Genomic DNA, 19,309 nt, shown 5'->3' with positions numbered 1-19,309 from the left:
TTCAACTGCTGACCTTGAAGCTTAACCACTACGCTACCAAGGCTCCTAAATAGACTCTCTATAATTAACAGGTGCTTGCATTTTACTACTAGCCACTGCGCACTCACTGTTTAGCTAATAAATGATGCTATAGCGGCAGTTCATGAATCATGAAGAATGAACCAAAAAAGCAGGTGCCTTGTGTCGACTCTCAGTATGTGTGTCAAGACGGCGTAAATGATTTTTAACACCTTCCGAGGGAGACATTGCCCAATAAGCAAAACAAGAACATGGCTAAGGCACGGACAAAACAGGGGCATCAGATGTCCAAAATAAAGACTCACCCATGCCAAGCCAACAGGGCACAAGGAAAGGGAGCCGCATAGTAGGCAAGTATGGTAGTAGAAGAGAGTGGCAAGGCACTACATTTTATACGTTTTGTATCCTTGTACGTACACCAGGCGCGTTGCAGCAGCCCTCTCCGCTCACCAGCAGCAGCGGGCCAATGAACTGTGAGAACGCGCCATCAGAGCAGGGAAAGGAAACGCGCAGTTTTTGAACTACTATTTCAAGATAAGAAAATACTCATGGAGATCTGCGAATGGCCCACCACCAAACGGTGTATGACAAATAACTGAAATGATTTACAATTGCCTTGTAGGTAGGATTTCTTTTGATGATCTCAGACTTGACAAACCAAATTGCATGTTCCAAATCCATTTTTACAGAATAATTTTAATGTAAAATCTTTATTTTAAATTTTGTAGATGAGTTTGAATGTAGTTTTATTAGATAAGTATTACTTGGTTTATAAACTTTATTTTCAATTATTCAAATGTATTTGCTATGATACAAATAAATTTTAAAAGTTACTGTGTGTATATGATTCAGTGACGATCTACAGCATAAATCAGTTTTCCTTTCAAATTCCAGACACATTTTTATGTCATTGATTGCAATCCCCACAATGCAATGTCGTTTATCACATTTCTTCCTTATTTCTGATTTCCATAAAACCTTCTTTCTTAACCCTTTAGAACTTTGTTCTTGGACAAATGCTGTCCTTTTGATCTCAAATGGTTGATTATTTTGAGGAGTGTGTACATTCCTAGTGTTATTGGCCCCTTTCCAAACCTTTCTGTAGTTTGCCTGAAAACTGAACTACATGGCGAAGTAGTTTCAGATGAGAAGAGAGACGAAGGAATCCCACTGTCTCTAGCCAGTAAGCCTGGCCTTCTTTATGATTGGGAATTTTGTTCCACAGTCCTCTCCTACTCTATCTAGGATTCCAGAGCAGATGGTAGTAGTGGCCGGGTACCATCTAGTTCTCTGGATCTCAGGGTCATGGTGGCTGCCGGTCAAGGAGTTCATTGGCCCATTGAATTTTCTTCACTCCTGTATGCTCCAGACAGAAAGAGATCAATAGTTGCCCCTTAGACGGTTGCTCATGAGCATTTAAGACTCCAGTAAGTGACATAACCTTATATCAAGGTAAATAAAGTAGCAACTGAGGGAAGTGCAAAAATGAAAATTCACAGGAGATAGAAGGAAAATATTTGTGAATTCCTAAAGCTGCATTGGCTCTAGGCTCCTTGGGAATTTTTCCTCCAAAGCTATCCTATAATATGGTCCTGGTGACCGCATTTTGTCAGTGGTCAGCTATGCTATTATGCCTCAAATGGGAGGGTGTCAGGGGAAGCCAGCCCCTAACACATCATGACGGGTTCGGTAGGCGCAATTGTACAGCAATAATAAGTAAAGATCATAGTAAAGTTATAGAGAGCATGAGAGATAGAAGAGAAGTATTGAAATAAATGGAGTCAGACACGTTTCACGGTAGCATGCAAACCTCAGCCCCGCTTGGTGGTCCACATGGAGGGAGAGAGTGATCTTTAATGCTAGCCCAGGCTTTTATCTTCTCTGGGGACATGCAAGCCCCCTAATTACAGGTGATGACATACATCACAGGAAGGGGCTGTGCTATAGGTGATACAGTGATGAGAGGGGGTGGTCTAGGGAAATACACCCAATAGGAAGAGGAAGGATTGGGGGTATACATGTGACAAGATGGGCGGATCCTAGGTTTAGGATTGTGGCTTAACTTTGACCTATTCCCTAGATCTCCATAGGAACCATTATCAGTAGGGTGTAAACCCCACCAAAGGAACTAACTAGATGACTGCAGGCATCCATTGTCTTTAACAGCAGGGAGTGGGGCCCACTGCTGTCTGGCAACTGACCGCCCTCACGGAGGATGCCTGTGAGCATCTGACCTCCCCCACAGGGCGGGATACGACGGGGACAGGACATTTACCTTACAAGAGTGAAAATGTTTTATAATCTGAAACTGTCACATCTGCAGACCCTACAAAGAATAGAAATACAGATTCTGCTTTGTGAAGTAGTTTTTCTTCTTAAGGATGTGAATTATAGTATTGAAAAAGGGCCAAGTGATTGTCAATATCACAGTGGATCATTTGAAAAAGCATGTAGAAAATTAGCTAGATGGTAAAAAAAAGAAGAAGCTCCGTAGGACAAATATATTTGTAGGGAGAAAAGCTAACTGGACATTTTAAGAGGGAGTAGCTAGTAGCTGAGCTCTGTCTATAGTTCTGTTTGCTAACTATTCAGGTTTAAAAAAATCATTTTACTGGGGGCTTTTACACCTTTTATCACGATCCATACATCCATCATGTCAAGCACATTTGTACATATGTTGCCATCATTTAAAAATTTATTTTAATTATTTAAATCATTTTATTGGGGGTTCACACAACTCTTATCACGACCCATACATGCATTTTAATTGTGTCAAGCACATTTGTGCATTTGTTGCCACCATCATTTTCAAAACATTTTCTTTCTACTTGAGCCCTTGGTATCAACTCCTTTCTCCCCTTCCCACTCTCCCTCCCTCATGAACCCTTGATCGTTTATAATATTTTTTTTATGTCTTACACCAACCACTGTCTCCCTTCACCTGTTTTTTGTTGTCTGTTCCCCAGGAAGGGGGTTATATGTACATCATTGTGGTCAGTACCCTCTTTCTCCCCCACTTTCCCCTTGCCCTCCTAGTATCCCTACTCTCATTATTGGTCCTGAGGGGTTTATCTGTCCTGGATTCCCTGTGTTTCCACCTCTTAGCTGTATCCATGTACATGCTCTGGTCTAGCCGGACTTGTAAGGTACAATTGAGGTCACAATAGTGTGGGCAAGGGGGGAAGGGGAGGAAGAAGTATTAAAGAATTAGAGGAAAACTCTATGTTTCATTGGTGCTATACTGCCCCCGACTGGCTCATCTCTTTCTTGTGACCCTTCTGTAAGTGAATGTTCAATTGTCTACAGATGGGCTTTGGGGCTCCACTCCATGCTCCACCTCATTCCCACTGATAAGATTTTTTTTTGCTTTGGGTCTTTGATACCGTGGAGACCAACGTTCAAACCCTGGATAAACTAAGCCATGATTTGAGGAACACCGGGCTGAATATAGGCGGAACCTCATCCTGGTGGAGCTCCTGCGTGTACTCTTTCCTAGCTCCCATATTAGGGCCCATAATTTTAGTTATAATTTTGCTTCTAATTGCACCTTGTCTCATTCAGCTCCTGCAAAACTGGCTCCATGAGATCACCCGTATAGCAGTCCACCAGATGATGCTGCAGCAATACCAGCCTCTCTACCTATGCCAGGCCAGGCATTCCAGTACTCTGCTTGAAACTCCCCCTACCTGGTATGAGTTTGTTGTCCTTAAGTCCGCAGGAAGAAGTTACAGAAGAGACTGACTCCGCCCCTTTTCACTATAAAGCAGAGCTGGGTATGCCTGGTCTTGGCAAAAGGGACTCCATTTTGAATCCGGTGTCTTCAGCTTGGCTCTCAGAATTCACCTCTCATAGACCTCCCTCTCACTGACCTTCCCCCTCCCCTGCTCAACCCCAAACACCTGGAACCGGCTCATCCTGAAGCCAGAATGTTTTCTGAAGATAAGCGTGCCCCACTCTACCCATCCTGGACGTTTAGATAAAATTAATGAACTCTTCCCTGCTGAAGCCCAGGTGTGCACAGATCCTCCCCAGCTTGGATCCTTCCCAGCTGTGCCTGCCAGCAGGGGTATAAAAACACAGCCTAAATTCCCCAAGGCACGGTTTCAAAGGCTCAATTCCCTGAGTTGCTGAATCCGCCCACAAGCCTCCCAATAAGGCCTGCTTCTAAACTTTGCCAATTGGATCTTTGGTTCTGTTTCGCGCCCCCAAAATCCTTACAGATACCTGATCTCATCGACACCTCATGATCACACAAGCTGGTGTGCTTCTTCCATGTGGGCTTAACTATTCAGTCTTAAGGCATTTAGTTTCAATTTGCTAAGGATGGCTCTAGCAATTGGTGTAACTGTAAGGCGATCTATAAGCATGAGAGCAGTTCACTTCACGAAGACTATGTTGTTGTTAGGTTGTTCTTAGGTGCGGTCAAGTTGGTTCCCATTCATAATGACCCTGTGGTACTACAGAATCTAGCCCTGCACCATCTTTACAATCACTGTTATGTTTGAGCCACTGTTAATTTATCTCTTTGGCTGTCTTCTTCTTGTATGCTGACCTTCTGTTTTTCAGGGACTGATCTTTACAAGAACAGGTTCAAAATTCTTGAGACCAAGTCTTGCTATCCTCACTTCCAAAGAGTATTCTGGCTGTACTTCTTCCACAACAGATTTTTGTTGTTCTTCTTCTTTGGGCAGTCCATTGTACTTTCAATATTATTTGTCAACATCATAATTCAAATGCAAACCGATACTTTACATTGTCATATTTAAACCAAAGACATGGTTTTGGCTCAACTCAAGATCTGGAAACAAAGTAATTAAGAAAATCAGTATTGGAAACCATCTAGTAATAGCCGTTGTTGTCATTGTAACAATCTCTGAATGGGAACTATTTTTGTTATTGTTAGGTGCCTTCAAATTGATTTTTTTTAATTTATACAATCTTTTTTAATTACTATATCTTTTTATTGGGGCTCATACAACTCTTATCACAATCCGTACATACATCAATTGAGCAAAGCACCCTTATACATTCGTTGCCCTTGTCATCCTCAAAATTCGCCTTCCACTTGGGTTCCTGGAATCAGCTCGGTTTCCTTTTTTTCCCCTTCCCCTCCCTCCCCACTCCCCCCTTCCCCCTGCTCCCTTAATAGTTTATAAATAATTATTTTATCTTATCTTACACTGCCCGGCGTCTCCCCTCACCCACCTTCCCATCGCCCATCTCCCAGAGAGGAGGTTACACGTAGATCTCCGAGATCGGTTCTCCCTTTCTACACCCCTTCCCTCCCAGTTTCGCCACTCCCGCCGCTGGTGTTGAGGGGTTCATCCGTCCTAGATTCCCTGTGTTTCCAGATCCCTACTGCACCGCTGTGCATCCTCTGGTCTAACCAGGTCCGCAAGGTAGAATTGGGGTCATGATAATTGGGAGGGGAGGAAGTGTTCAAGAACTAGAGGAAGGTTTTGAGTTTCATTGTTGCTACACTGAACCCTGAGTGACTCATCTTCCCACTACCCCTCTGCAAGGGATGTCCAGCTGTCTGCAGATGGGCATTGGGTCTCCATCACGCACTCCCCCTCATTCACGGTGATGTGATTTCCCCCCCAAATTGATTTAAAAATTTTTTTTGATTTTTTTTATTAATCATTTTATTGGGAGGCTCTTACAAAGCTTATAACAATCTATCACTCAATCGTATTAAGCACACTTGTACATGTGTTACCTAAGAACAAATCGACATGTTTGTGTTTACTTTAACACAAAATTGACATGTTTGTGTTTACTTTAACTTGCTGCTCATTTTTAGCGGGTCATATTTCAAATATGGTAATATAGAAAACAGAAGCCCATCATATCTTCAGCAAAAATTTACTTGCATATGATTTTAATGATGGTGTTTGATAATTTCTGCTTTCTTTTGGATCACTGTTCTTTGGAATGTATTTCATCCTGTGAGGTCCATGTATATAGTTGCAGTTTATGTTGTTGATAAAACATATTTGCAGTGAATAAGATGTTGTTGTTGTTAGGTACCACCAAGTCGGTTCTGCCAACATAAGCAGAACGAAACACTGCCTGCTCCTGCGCCATCCTCACAAATGCTTGAGCCCATTGTTGCAGCCACTGTGTCAATCCATCTTGTTGAAGGTCTTCCTCCTTTTCACTGCCCAGCTCCTTTACCAAGCATGATGTCTTTCTCCAGGGACTGAGATGAAGTCTCATCATTTTTGCATCTAGCTTTACATCTTCCAAGACAGTTTCTTCTTTGGGCAGACCATGGTACTTTCAGTATTCTTCACAAGCAACATGATTCAAATGCATCAGTTCTTCTTCAGTCCTCCTTACTCAATGTGCAACTTTCACACGCATATGAAACTATTGGAAACACTATGACTTGGTCAGGGGTACCTGAGCTCTCAAGGTAACATCCTGGCCTTTCAACACTTTAAATAGAACGTGTGTAGCAGATTTATTTTAGTCCGTGCATCATTTGATCTCTGATTACTGCTTCTATGACCATTGATTGTGGATACAGCAAGATGAAATCCTTGACGATTTCCATTTTTTTCTCTATTTTTGATGTTTCCTGCTGGTCCAGTTGTGAAGATTTTGGTTTTCTTTACAATTTGTTGTAATCCATACTGAAGGCTGCAATCCTGGATATTCTTTCTTTAAAATCATTTTATTCGGGGCTCATACAACTCTTATCACAGTCCATCCATCCATCCATTGTGTCCAGCCCATTTGTACATTCATTGTCCTCATCATTCTCAAAACATTTGCTCTCCACTTAAGCCCCTGACACCAGCTCCTCATTTTCTCCCCCCCTTCCACTCCCCATTCCCTCATGAACCCTTGATGATTTATAAATTATTATTTTGTCATATCTTACAATATCTGATGTCTCCCCCCACCCACAACAATTCTTGATCTTCATCAGCAATGCTTCAAGTACTCCTCACTTTCAGCAGGCAAGGTTTGTCATATGCATGTCACAGTTGCTAAGGAGTCTTCCTTCAATCCTGATGGCACAGTCTTCTTCATATGTACCAGCTTCTCTGATGACTTCCTCAGCAAACAGATTGAATAAGTATGGAGAAACGACATACCCTGTCCACACCTTTCTTGTTTTTAAACCATGCAGTATTCCCTTGTTCTGTTTGCACAACAGCCTTGCAATCCATATACAGGTTCTATATGAGTCCAGTGTAGTCGACTGGGATTCACATTCTTGGCAAGTTTATCCCTAGTGTTTTTATGATCCATACAGTCAAATGCTGTGACACAGTCAATAAAACACAAATAATCATCTTTGTGTATTCTCTGCTTTGAATCCAGATCCACCTGCTCTCAGCAATTATATCACTTGTTACACATCCTCCCCTGAATCTCTGGCAACTCCCTGTCAGTGCGCTGATTCAACCATTGCTAGATGATCTTCATCAAAATGTACTTGCATGTGATATTGCCCTCCTGAGGGCAATTAACAACGTGGGAATCCCAACGCCATTGTTAGTGTTCCACCAGATCTTCTCCTGATCAACTTTCTCTGTAGGGACACAAAGGTGTTTATCCACTCTATATATATTTTTAAAAGACTCTTTTGGTAGAAAAAAATTGAGTTAGACCGGCTAAATTAAGTTTGTCAAGTACAAAATTGCCTTCCATCTCTCCCTTCTGTTTTAATAGTTGAGATTGTATGACTCTGCGAGCAATCCCAGGCAATGTGCTGGATTTAAAATGGGCCAGACTGTTCGCAATGTTACCTAACTGCAGGAGCCCTGCTCTTTAAAAAGCCAGCGAAATTCAACAAAAAATGGACACAAGATGGCACTGTTCTCAAAGGCTGGAGGTTTTCTCAGTAAGTTCTTTCATTCGTTTTTGAACTAACACATAAAACAAATCATTTTCCCATAAATTTATACTTGTGACTTCTGGCTTAACTAAGCTATATTGGCCTGTGCACTGTAGGATTTTACTATTTTTGTGCTGTTTTCTCCTGATTAACTTCTCTTCCCTTTATGTTGGATTCCAGGGGTAATTAGGCCTTAGGCCACTGTTGATGGCTCATGAGAGTGATGTCAGCCCTTGAATCTAAAAATCCTGAAAACTTGTCTTCTTCCATTTCTAATTCCATGTGAGGGCGCTCTTTCGTCTCCATAACAGCATTCCAAAATACATCAGGATCTACTGATGGGTCAGATTTCTTAGGCATTCTTTCCTTGGCAGTGTTAGTTTCACCGAGAGGAATGCAAGGAAGTAAAAGCAGTCGGTCTAAGCCATCCGGGGATTTCTGTTTTCGTTACAGCTTTTAGCAGTCCTTCATAATTGTGATCAATAACTCCAGTAACAATCTGAACACCTTGATTATTTATGCTGATTTTCCTAATAAAAGCCCTATTGTTTCTTTCATAGTGGTCCCCAAATACCGATTTGAATAACTACTGGTGGTCCTTCTGGTAGAAACGGAACTTCTTGGCTAGTTAAACCTACCATCTCTGGTGGTGGGACTGAGTGATAGACTCAGTGAGGTTCAGTGTCTCAGGTACTGAGCTAAAGTTCCCCAGGCTCCATTGGGTGGGGCCCAGAGCACACCCTGCTCCCGTTTCCTGCCTGGGGAGTGTTCACCAACAGAACCCCTTCATTGCTGAACTTAGAGCGGCATTTATTTGCACAATAAATCGCTTTTTGCAGCGGGGGTGGGGGGTGAGGTAGGGGTGGGAGTGGGAAGCCTAGGTTCCCTTAAACCCTCCCCCAGTCCCTGCTCTGGTCCCAGCCTAGGGTTACTTTTGACTGTTTGGCTGATTGGTGGGCATTGCTGGTCCTCTCTTTGATAATGTCCAACCTTTCTGCAGTTAAAACATTTCCTCCTTAGACTTGGTGTAATTAGTGTAATTAACCATAGTGGCCGCTACAAGGTCTGCTCTGTGTGCCTCAGACCCAACTCCTCTGCAAATCTTAAAATGATCCAGAAGTGTGCCCTGTTCTTTGTAGGAACTATGTCCCATTAACAATCATGGTCAACATTGTCATACCCTGGGGTCTGTATTAGACTTTCAGGGACATCTGCATTACTGATGTTCTTACGAAAAGCATCCTACAAATGGGACACAACATCTACATAGGTCTCATCATTATACTAGCATATAGTATTGTAACTGGGTCGCTTCTCTTATTTGTGAGAAAGCTTGTTCAGTGATCTGCAATTTCTATTATGAGGGGATAATTGCGATTGCTGTTGTGGGGAATGATTTTTAGTTAGGAGAATGTGACTGGGATTAATCTCCCACTTACAAATGTGAAGGCTTTCCTTCACCAGCCATTCAGACTCTTTATTATGAGCGTAGGGAATTTGTCTGCATGCATTCTGTTCCTCCTCCCCGCCCCCCCGTCCTCAGTTTCCCACACTTTGAAATCAAGGTTTAGTACCTGAAAAATCACCCAACAATGGTTGCAACAGTACATGACAGGGTGCTAGCAGAGATTTGGGCTGGATTTAGAAGAGGCTATGGAACAAGAACATCATTGCTAATGTCAGATGGATCCTGGCTGAAAGCAGGGAATACCAGAAAGATGTTTATTTGTGTTTTATTAACTATGCAAAGATCAACTGTGTGGATCTTAACAAATCATAGGTAGCCTTGATTAGAATGTGAATTACAACGCACTTAACTGTGCTCATGTAGAACCTGTATCAAGACAGTTGTGTGAACAAAATAAGGGTTTAAAACCAGGAAATATCTGTATCAGGATTGTTTGCTCTCACTGTAGTCATTCCATCTGTATGCTGATCAAATAATCAGAAAGGCTGGCTTATATGAAGAATAAAGTAGCATCAGGTCTTTGTACATTTCATTATAATATTTGATTCTGGCTTGTAGTTAAACAAGCAGCCATCTAGCAGGTAAGCAAGTAAACCCACATGGAAGAAGCACACCAGCCTCTGTGATCTTTAGATACCTGATACCTGATCCCATTGACACCTCATGATCATACAGGTCCTTTTTCTTTTCTTTTTTTATTAATTTTAACAATTTATTAGGGGCTCATACAATTCTTATCACAGTTCATACATATACATACATCAATTGTATAAAGCACATCTGTACAGTCCCTGCCCTAATCATTTTTTCTCCTCTTTTCTTTTTTTACATTTTATTAGGGACTCAAACAACTCTTATCACCATCCATACATATACATACATCAATTGTATAAAGCACATCCATACATTCCCTGCCCCAATCATTCTCAAGGCATTTGCTCTCCACTTAAGCCCCTTGCATCAGGTCCTCTTTTTTTTTTCCCCTCCCTCCCCTTTCCCCTCAGGTCCTTTTTCTTATATCAGTCTTTAAACTTTATTAATTTTCTCTTAAATAATTTCAAGTTTTATTTGGTTTTCTTCTTTTTCCTATTACTTTGTACTTCTTTTGCTCATCATTTTCTCACTTTTTAAGATAGGAGGATCATCAATATTGTATTTTTCTCTTTTCTAACACAAGCATGTAAACATACAATGTTCCCTCTAGATACTGTTTTTTCTGCAATTCACAAATTTTAATATGTTATATTTTCATTATCATTCAGTTCAACATTTTTCCAATTTCCTTTGAGATTTCTTCTTTAATCTAAGGGATACTTAGAAGTATGTTATTTAATTTCCAACCATTTGGACATTTTCCAGATATCTTTCTGTTACTGATTTCTACCTTAATTCCTTTGTGATCACATAGAGAATTTATTTGGGGTACAGGGGTGGAGAGTTGGGTAAAAGGGAGATTATGTCCAGGAGTTCAGGAAGAAAAAGTATTTTGGGAGACTCATTGTATAAGAAATTGTATAATTCTGCTTGATGTGATTGAACTGTGAAGTGATATGATATATGTATTAACTCTGAATTAATAATAAATTAAAAGTCAAACAAACAGAACCAGGAGTATGTTCTGGATTCAACTTAAGAACAATTAGTTCTTACATTTTGGACCTGCCCAATGCTCACCCTCAGAAAAGGAACACAGAAAATATGGGTGCTATAGCAAAATGTGGCAAAGAAACTAAATGGTGCCCAGCTATCAGATAAAATTGTGTCAGGGGTCTTAAAGGCTTGTCTCCAAAAGCAGCCATCTAAGTGAGATGTCAACTAAGTCCACATGGAAGAAGTACACCTTCATCAGTCAATGAAGGATTGTAAGTCATATAAGCCAAAGTCAAAGAAGGGATTCGTATTAGAGCCTAATTTGTGAGAATCTGGTTTGCAGAAAGCCAGGGATGACAGTGGGAGCCCAAGATTCATTGGTGGGAGCTACATAGGAAATAAGTCTCCAGTGAACGCCATCTATCCACGATAGAGGGATGGGAGGAGAGTGGTTACTAAACAGCGTGCATTGGAGAGATGAGTATAGAAGATCAAAGGAATAAATTTGACTTGAACAGTTAAGACTTTGTCAGTTGATCCTCCCTATGATGCATGCCAGACCAGATTTCATTTTCAACAGTTTCTGAATTTTTGTTTGTTCATATTAGGGTGTATCTAAGATGTGTTATGTCATTGGAGATCACCCTCTAGAAGTTGTGCTATGTTTTTCTGTGTTTTGGTATATGAAACCCAGGATTGGTGAGCCTATAGGGACAGCAAGTAGAATAAGGGGTTTGGGGAAAGGGATATAGTAGGGGGGAGGGGAAAAGGGAGATGATGTCAAGGAGTCCAAGAAGATAAAGAATATTTGGAAACAGACTGTGAAAGCAATTGGACAATTCTGCTTGACATGGTCGAACTATGGAATGATACGATATAGTATTAACTCCCAACTAATAATAAAATTTTTTAAAGAATATGACTATTATCCCCAAAAGAGAGAATATACTTCATGTGATTTCAATTATTTCATAAATATTGAGGCTTTCTTTTTACAGTTTGGCATATGGTTGAAGGTTGCTGAATATTTCATGTGCATCATCTGTCCCCTGTGTAATTAATTATTGCATTATTTAGTAAGATCATATTCTGTTCCAAAATAACAAGGAGGGCCCAGGAAGCAGTAGATTGTACTCTTCAGGCTCTATTCTAGGAAACAGATTGAATGCTGCTTTGAAAGAGATGGACTTCAGTAATTCAGATATTACGATTGCTACCCATGCTTTGTTTTCATTGCTGTTTGCTTGGTATATTTTTCTCCAGCCTTTAATTCTCAATTTTTCTGCAAGCTTGAGATGTGTCTTCTGTAGGCAGCAGATTGATGGGGTATATTTTCTGAACCGGTCTGTTAACCTCTGCCTTTTAATGCCTGGGTTCAAGCCATTGATATTCAGTGTTATTACATCCATCTGTGGACTCTGTGATGTCATCTTCTACCTTATGTGTTGGGTATTTTCTTACCTACCTATTTTATTATCTTGTGTTGTGTTTGTGTGTGCGTGTGTGTGTGTGTGTGTGTGTGTGTGGTTCATTTTTGCCTTTTTCCATCTCAGGGCTGTTTTTTCTTTGTTGCCTTATTGGTGGAGTTGTTCTATGTGATGATCTCTTATTTGCCCTCGGTGAGTGTTGACCTTATGCCCATACTGGATTGGCAAGGATCTTTTGTAGGGTTGGGTTTCTTTTTATGTACTGAGTTTTTCCTTGTCTGGGAAGACTCTTACTTCTCCATCTATCTTAATAGATAATTTGGTTGGGTATAGTATTCTTGGGTTTGTGTGGTTTCCCTTAAAATTTTGGAATATGTTACTCCATTCCCCGCTCTTCTTCATCGTGTCCACTGATAGGTCTGAACATACTCTTATTGGGGTACCTTTATATGTGACTCTTTTCCCTAGCTGCTTTCATGGTCTTCTCCTTTTCCTCATAGTTGGATAATTTAACTATTCTGTGTCTTGGTGACTTCTTGTGATTTCGTCTGGCTGGTGTTCTTTCAACTTCTTGAATGGTTCCCTGATTGTCATTTAAGCTGGGGAGTTTTTCCTCTAAGAATTCCCTCGCGATTTTTGCTGTTGGCTTCTCTCCTGTGTCTTGTTCTGGTAGTCCAATTATTCTATTATTTTTCCTCTTCATGTCATCAGACACGGCTCTCAGATTTTCTTCAGCTTCTTTGATTGTCTTATTTGACTGATTTTACTGTTTGTTGGAGTGTGCTTGGTTATCTTCTAGGTCACTGGTGCAATTCTCTGCCTCCTTACATCTGTTGGCAAAGTCTGTCGATTTGTCACTAGATTTTGTTATTTCATCCCTTAAGTCTTGTATTTCCCTGTGGTGCGTTCCCTTTATCTCCTCTAACATCTCATTATTTTTCTATATTGCTTCCCTCATGGCCTATATGACTCCAAGCAGCACTCTGAAAATTTCTTTCTGTGGCAGGTCAATATCTGCTTCTTCTATGCACATCGTTAGGTTCATGACTTCTTCCAGTATTGTCTTCTGTTTCTCCTGCTTTTTTGTTGAGGCTATTGGGGCTGGTTGCTGTTTATGTGTTGTTTTAGAGGAGCCTGGAGCCATCTTCCAGAGTCAAAGAACATTGGACTCTCTCTTGGGGGACTCGTATAAGTGCTTCTACAAAGTACCTGCAGGTAACTGTCTTGGGGGGGTTTGAGCTACCGCTGTATCTTCCTGTGGTTTCACTCTTACACTAGCAGACCAGTATTCCGTTATTTGGGATGTGAGTTGGATAGTACTCTCATGGGATGCTGGTCGGGTGGTTGTGGGCCCATGAGGGTGTCGTTTTACTGGCTGATCTCTAAGTAAGCCATATTGATTTGTCTCATGGTGCTTGAAGCACCTCATGGGGCGTGTGGTATATCCCTCTGCAACTGGAATGCTGAGGAGGGTGTGTGGGTATACCCACCTTTGTATAGAGCACTGTAGCTGGCAGGTGGAATTACCCTAGTCAGAGAGATCGCTGTGGAGGTTGGGTGGATGTTCCTGTAGCAGCATGGAGTCCCATGGGTGATGGGCAGGAGTTCCTCCATTCACTTGTAGGGTTTAGGCTGGAGTTCCCCCGGCCATTTGAAGGGGAGAACTGCTAGGTGCTTGGTGTATGTAGGAGGACTAGCGTGGTTTCCCCAGCTGCATATAAAGCCAACAAATGTGTGTGAGAGCTCCCCCAATTGGGCCTTCATAGTTTCCCTAGGCGGAAGGGAGTGGCCTGGATGCTGATAGTAGCTTGTGAAAGGAAATAGAGGGAGAGGAGAAGAAAAAGTGAGAAAGAAGAAAACAATGACAGGAGCAAAAATACCAAGCAAACTAACATCCCCTCACCAAAAAATAAAATAAAATAAAAATGCAAAGACTAAACCAAAGTAAAAACAGTCTAAAAAAGGAAAACTGAATCTGCTGAGACTGTTGCAGGAAAGAGAGAAGAGATAGAAGAGGAGAAAAGAAGAAAAACAAAAAGAAAGAAAAAGCAAAGGAGAGAAAAAATAGATAAAGAGATACCTGTGCCATGCTGTGTGCAGCACTGTCACAGGGGGCAGGCTATAGCTCTCCCCATTGGGTGGGCGTACTTGCCCTAAACAGTGGTTAGGGGTCTGGAAACTAGCAGTGGCATGTGGAAGGAAAGAGAGAGAGAGAGAGGAGAGACACAGAAAAGCAGAGAGAGAGGAAGAGAAGAAAGAAAAGGGAAAGAAAGGGAAAGAAGGGGAAAAACATAACTGTGTTCACTAAGATTGGCTCTGATGGTAGAGAAGGAAAAAATAAAGAATAAGAGATAGCTGATCCCTGATTGCCTGAATGTGGGGGCAGAGGGGTTGAAGCTCTGCCCCAAGATGGCAGGTTGGTGTGGCCTTTTAATGCAGGGACCCAGTGGTGCTCGGTGGACTTGCCCTAGTTGGCAAGATCACCTTAGAGGTCTGACAGAGGTTTCTTCAACAGCGTGGAGCACTGTAGAGGGCTGTCACAGATGCCTTGTGTGGTGTACAGCACTCCCACAGAGGGCAGGCTGGAGCTCCCCCAGCTATCTGGGTTGAATTGCCCTAGGTGGGGGGTAGTGGCCTGGAAGCCAGCAATGGTGTATGATAGGAAAGAGAGGGAGAGAAGAGGGAAAAGAGTAAAAGAAGGAAAAAGAAAGCAAGAGAGAAAAAAACTGAGTCAGTTGAGACAGACTGTGGTGGGAAAGGTGGAAGGGCGAGAAAATAAAGAAAGAAGAAATCGAGTGGTAAGTAAGGAGATAACTGTCTTGATCACCTGGCAGTGGGGCTGCAGGAGTTCCAACTCTGCCTCAAGGTAGCGGGGTGGTGTCCTGCTTCATGTAGGGTCTCACAGATGCTGGGTGGGAGTACCCTCGAAGGCAAAATCACAACAGTAACCAGGTATCAGTTATGAAAATAGTACTGAGCGCTGGAGTTCACTGGTATACCTGCCTTGTGCTGTATGTAGCACTACAGCAGAGGGGGGCAAGGAGTTCCTTCAGCCCCGTGCAGGGTCCCAGGACAGACAGGACCTCCCCAGCTGTGTGTAGAATCACTGAGAGGGAAGCTGGGCTTATTGTCCTATCTAGACTGCTGGTGCCCTACTAGATCAGAGAATTAAAAAAAAAAATTTTCCCCTGGCCACCTAGAATAGAATTAAATTAAATTGACTCCCTGGCTCTGGGCTCTGGGTCTCTGCTCAGTTAGAAATTTAGGCTTGCTCTATCTGGTCTTTGTTATGCTGAAAGCCTCCAGGCACTATAGCTAAATTATAGCTTTCCTTAGCATGGTCTCCCTTCTTAGGCTGATTTATGTTAAGAGGTAAATTTCTGCTTTTTCTTCTACTCCAAATTATGGCTACCTGCCCATCCCGCTCCCCAGGCTGTGAGCTCAAAGCAGCTAACATCATGGAGAGCTCTGGTGTGGGGTTCTCCTCGTGTTGGGATTACGTCCCCTTTAGAAATAGCTACTCGCTGCGGAAGGGCGAAAGGGCAGAGGTAGCTCTTCAGCTGGAGCCCACGAGCCCAGCACGCCGAGCCTAGAGCGATTTAGTGCATCCTTGATTCGCTTTCTGAGTGGAAATCGCACACACACACACACACACACAAAACAAATGGGGTCAGGACAGATCCTAGTTACTAGCACCCTAGTTCTAATTTCAGGACTCCACCTCCCAGTCTCCTTCACTTTACCTCCCAATTTTCTGGTCTGGCCACAGGAGCTCCGGTCAGGTGAGTCTTAACTAGACACCATATTCCCAGGGTTCCCCTGACTTCAGTAATTCAAACAGCAATATGTTGAGTCACTGCAATGGGTAATTCAGATTCAAAGCTCCATTATTATTTATTTTTAAAAGTGTATGTATATGTATGGGTTGTGATAAGAGTTGTATGAGTCCCTAATAAAATGTAAAAAAAGAAGAAAAAAAGTGTTTTTTTAATTCAGTAAGAATTAAAAAATATTAGTATATGTGTGTATTGAGAGGTTAACAGAATGGATTGACTTAGTGGCTGTAACCATGGACGCAAACATAGGAACAAATGTGGGGATGGCTCAGGACCCAGCAGTGTTTCCTTCTGTTGTGCTTAGGGTCTCTATGGATTGGGAACTGACTTGTTGAAACCTAACAACAATATACAAAGTGCCAACCCCCAAACCAAACCCACCGCCATCACATCCATTCCAATTCAAAGCTGCCCTGTGTAGGGAGCCATGGTAGTATTATGGTTACATGCTGGGCTGCTAACCAAAAGGTTAGCAGTTTGAAACCATCAGCCCCTCCATGGAGATTGATAAGATTTTCTACACCCTTAAAGATTTATAATCATGTTGTTTTGAATCTCTCAAATGGCTAATGCTCAGAAGAAGTTCTACATATGTTTGTTGGCGGTCTAAATGGCTTCTTTGCTGAGGTGTCTATTTATGTCCTCTGCCCATTTTAAAATTAGATTATTGATAATTTTCTTGTAAGGTGTTAAAGATTTCTATAACTTTCAGAGATTAATCCCTTGTCATTGCTATGTCATTGTCATTCCTCCCTTCCCCGCCCATCTGTGGGCTCTCTTTTCATAACATTTTTCATTAAAATAAATGTATAAATTTGAGGGGGTTCCAGTCATCTACATCGTCTTCTACTGTGTGTGTGTTTCATTATATTTGATAGCATACTTAGGTCATACATTAGGGTCCCCTTGCCCCCTTATCAATCAATTCTTTATAGTTCTACAGTTTACATTTAGGTCTTTGATGAAATATTTTAGTTTTGCACTTCTTATATTTCCTTGTGGCCTTTTCAGTACTTATGAATTCTTTTAAAAATAATTACAGCAAAAACAGTTCAACAGCGTGGTACATACTAATGTGGGAAGATCTCACAAACCTATTATTTAGAAATCCCAACCAAACAGTAAAATATGTGTGTGTCATTTCAAAATATATCAATGTGTGACTGAAAGATAACTCTAGAGCTGGGCCCCTCAGGAGAAGGGGAGTGTCTTGAGGGGTAAAAGAAGAATTTTGCTCTAAAGACTTAACTACTTGACATTTGTACAAAGAAGATATATTCATCTTAACGATGCAATTACTGGAAAAGACGAAGAGAACAAAAACACAAGTATCCCTTATTTTTTGAAAGTTTGCTTTCGGACATTTTGCTTTTACAAAATCACGTTAGTTCCTGTTTTCAATCATCAAAGTGGAATTTCACTTTTATGAACAAAGGCAAAAAGGGAAACTAGCATTCAGCATTTGTTTTTCAGTGTATAGTTAGGTTTTTTCTCAACTTGGCTGGACATGGATTCTCAGTCATTTGACAATTAAGACTTAGTAATCCCCCATGATATCACCTAACACGATGTAATCAACTACACATTGGGATCTTCGATGAGCAGCCAATGCATTGTAAGAAGATAAGAGTGTGATACAAATGAAAGCAACCTTCCTTGTTGGTGTAGCCTGCTTCCAATATGACTGGAATCAGTAGAAAGACATGCTTTGCCTTTTCTGGGTCTAGATCCTGCAATTGGCTCATTATTTGGTTTACTATATCACCTGCTGATTGTAGGGGTTATCAGCAGCCTGTTATTTAATCTGCCAACCTTGGATTTATTCACCGCTGCAGCTAGCAACCTGTAGCTTTTCTGCTGATTGGGTGCTCATTAGCCTTCAAAACTACGTGAGTCAGGAGAAGCCTCCAGCCTAACATCTAATCCGTGGATCGAGAACTTGCCTACACTTGAACTTGTCCACTTCTACAATTGTGTGAGCTATTTTCTGGATATAAATTTCTCTATATATATATATTTATAAGCTTCAATGACTTTGCATCTCTAGAGAATTTAGCCTCAGACATGAAGCAAGTGGAGTGATTTAAAGAGGCAATGCACACTTGAGCTACAAGAGGGATGTTGTCAAGATCCTCCCGTAGGATGCACACTCAGCATCTCAGCATCAAGCCACACTGCTTTGAACGGTATCTGTGAACAAGAACACAAGAAGGTTAGTGCTATTTTTTAAATTCATCATTTTATTGGGGGGCTTTTACAAATCTTATAACAATCCATCATTCAATCGTATTAAGCACACTTGTACATATGTTGCCATCAACATTTCCAAAACAAATTCTACTTGAGCCCTTGGTATCAGCTCTTTTTTTAAAAAAAATCATTTTATTTGGGGCTTATACAGCTTTTATCACAATCCATACATATGTACTTCACATCAAGCACATTTGTTGTACATATGTTGCCATCATCATTTTCAAAATATTTTCTTTCTACCTGAGCCCTTGGTATTGGCTCCTCATTTTCCCCTCCCTCCCTTACTGTCCCTCTCTCATGAACCCTTGATAATTTATAAATTATTATTTTTTCATGTCTTACACTGACAGTTGTCTCCCTTCCCCCACTACTACTATCACTTGTATGATTCGGTATGTTACTTTTGAGGTCTGAGAATGTTAGGCAGCTTCACCTAGGGAATTGGGAAGTACATTTACACATGCCCAGGAGAGCCAGCATAGGAAAGCTGGATTTTCCCGCTGGTGGGCTCGGATGGGCGTTACACCTGGAGCAGCCCACCTGGGCCAGGTGATTGCAATTCAGCCAATGGGATCTATCTGGGGTCGTTCACCACACCTCCCCGGGAACCCTTGAAAAGGCAGGGACCAGAAGGGAGAGGGTGGTCTGGTCTTCTTCGTGGGAGGAGAGAGATCCTTGCGTGACCCTGAGCAGTCTCTGCCAGGCCGCATGGTCAAAGGAATCCTATGGGTGCCGCGTAAAACCTGAAGCTTCTTTTAACTCTCATTAAATTCACTTGGATCAGGAGCCCGGCTTCGGCATGAAATCTTTCTCGCGCAGAGCCAAGGACCGAGGCTGAAATCTAGTCCCGGAGAGAGAGACCTTA

Source organism: Tenrec ecaudatus, chromosome 15 (genome assembly GCF_050624435.1).
Source record: "Tenrec ecaudatus isolate mTenEca1 chromosome 15, mTenEca1.hap1, whole genome shotgun sequence".
In the NCBI taxonomy this organism is placed as follows: domain Eukaryota; kingdom Metazoa; phylum Chordata; class Mammalia; order Afrosoricida; family Tenrecidae; genus Tenrec; species Tenrec ecaudatus.
Note: the sequence above shows the minus strand (reverse complement) of the source record.